The sequence below is a fragment of the Schistocerca americana genome, unplaced genomic scaffold, assembly GCF_021461395.2.
Source record: "Schistocerca americana isolate TAMUIC-IGC-003095 unplaced genomic scaffold, iqSchAmer2.1 HiC_scaffold_47, whole genome shotgun sequence".
In the NCBI taxonomy this organism is placed as follows: domain Eukaryota; kingdom Metazoa; phylum Arthropoda; class Insecta; order Orthoptera; family Acrididae; genus Schistocerca; species Schistocerca americana.
Genome location: NW_025726203.1, coordinates 2,107,501 through 2,110,000, shown reverse-complemented (window position 1 = coordinate 2,110,000; position 2,500 = coordinate 2,107,501). Strand labels below are relative to the sequence as shown.

General features: G+C 63.9%; 1 pseudogene; it reads right to left on the bottom strand.

Moving 5' to 3' along the window:
• LOC124583823 overlaps positions 1–2,500 on the bottom strand; it is an 8,527-nt pseudogene that overhangs the window by 3,644 nt on the left and 2,383 nt on the right.

The window sequence follows — 2,500 nt, the reverse complement described above, 5'->3', positions numbered from 1 at the left end:
GGAGGAAGAGGTTCAAGAGTTTCACCAGGACTTCATGCGGCAGGCGCCGCAGCTCCGCTGGAGTCAGGCCGTCCGGCCCGGCTGCCGATCCCCTGGGCGGCAAGGCAGCAGCGACCTCCTCACGTGTGACCGGCCCCCATAGGCACTCAGGAGCGACAGGCTCCGAGTGCGGGAGAAGGCGGTCACGGATGAAGCCGGCGGTGGAGATCGGCTTCTTCGTGAAGAGGTCCGCCCAGAAGTCCAGCAGACCGGGGATGTCGGGTGGCGGCTGCAGCAGGGTGCCGTCCAGCAAGCCGCGCACGCAACGCGCACGCGACCTACGGAAGGCGTCCTGTGTCCGCGCGTATTCCCAGCGGCGCCGCTTGCGCTTCTGCAGCGGCGGGGCGGCAGGCGGCCGCTTGGATGGTTGGCGCGGCCGCTGTGTCCTGGTGATCGACCTCTCCCCCCTGGACCCGACCGACGCAAGGGCATCCGGGAGCATGCCCAGGATGACATCGGGCGGCGTGCCCCGCCCCAGACCAATGACTCGATCCAGGGCAGAGAAACGCTGGGCGGAAGCAGGTAGCCCCGCCAGATGCTCCCAGATGGCGGCGTCAGTCGGCCCCTCCGGCGGCGGCCCGGTGGTGTCGGCCGCGAAGTCCTCGGCTGCGTCGACGGGCGGCGCAGCGGCCTCGCCCGCGTCAGGCAGCGAGCTCGCTGCTCCACGGCGGGACGCCGGCTCTTCGCCCCGACCGATCTCAAGTGCCTCCATGAATTGGCGGACAAGCTGCTTGTGGGCAGCTTGCCGCCGTCGGCACTTGATTGCCTCAAGCGTTCGGTCGGGGAACATCCTGGTAAGTTCTTGATTTACAAAGAAGAACCGGGCGTCCCTCTCGAGGAACAGTTCGGCCTCTGCCTTGGCGAGCGACAGGACTTCTTCCTCCGTCCACCTCGCGCGATGCCTCTCCGTCACGATCTCAGCGTTGGCGGCCGCAGGGTGTTGGCGGCGGCGATGGACCCCGAGACCGTTCTTCGTGGTAAAAGTGCGGTGGCACTCACTGCAAGCAAAGGGAGCTACACAAACTATCGCATTTTCGTTACGGCCGGTTGGCCGGATAGGTGCTGGGGTAGCTGGGGTGGCACCTTCAGCGGAAGGGCCACCATCTCTTGTTTCTTGTCGGCTGCCCCCAACTATAAAGGGATAATGCGAGGGGGGGCTGGTAACCCCCCCAAGCCCCTGGTGCGGTCTTCCACTCTGCGAAAATCAGCGGGCCCACGAGAAGGGGAGAAGACCGCAGGAGAGGAGAGGCTAAGAGGGCTAGGCCCATGTATTGCGCATCACTCTCCCTGTAACTATAACCCAAGGAAGGCACCTCGCAGCAGCAGCACGACTACATCAAGACCGCACTTCGAAAAGCCAAGTCCGGATGCAGCCACACCGCCGCCACTTGGCCAGATTAAGAGAAGTCATAGTTAACTCACGCCGTTTACCCGCGCCTTGCTTGAATTTCTTCAACGTTGACATTCAAAGAGCACTGGGCAGGAATCGCTTTTGGACGGAGGCTGGATACTAAACGGGGTACCCCCCACAAGCACCAACCACGCGACCCGACCCCCGGGAACCCCAGTTAACGAGTAGACGTGAGTGTCACCGTACCACAGCAGGGTGGTCACCGACGAGAACCGCCAGATCGCTTACCCAGCCGGACCTGTGGGATGACTTTCGTGTTACGCCCGAACCCCAGGCGGCAGGGACACTAGGGACGCGGCGGAAAGAACAGCGCCGCCACCTAGTGTGGGACTAGTCACCGGGGACGACACCCGGCGGCCGCCAGAAATGAAGGCGCAGGCTATCGGCACTGACATATAAAAATGGGCCGTTCGCCATGCGCACAACAAAAACCTACCAGGCGGCCGCCACGGAAACAATAGCCACAGGACCTGCGTCCCAGGTGCAGTGAGAAAGGTTAGAACCACCAGTCTCGGTCGCACCGATGCCCCTCCGTGAAGCGGGTACTGTGCGGGTGGACCCGATGGGTTAATGTCCAGTCACCCTGAAGGGGATACCTGGACGGCGCCCGAATGAAGTCCAATGTAGTGGAAATCACAGGGCGTCAACACCCGCTAGGGCCATCGCAATGCTTTGTTTTAATTAGACAGTCGGATTCCCCCAGTCCGTGCCAGTTCTGAGTTGATCGTTGAATGGCGGCCGAAGAGAATCCGCGCACCCGCGCGCCCCCGGAGGAGCACGCTAAGGCGGACGCGGCCTCGCAGCAAGGAAGATCCGTGGGAGGCCAAGGCACGGGACCGAGCTCGGATCCTGCACGCAGGTTGAAGCACCGGGGCGCGAACGCCGCGCAGGCGCGCGCATCCTGCACCGCCGGCCAGCACGAGGCCAACCAACGGCGAGAGCAGACCACGCCCGCGCTAAACGCCCGCACTTACCGGCACCCCTACGGCACTCACCTCGCCCAGGCCCGGCACGTTAGCGCTGACCCACTTCCCGACCAAGCCCGACACG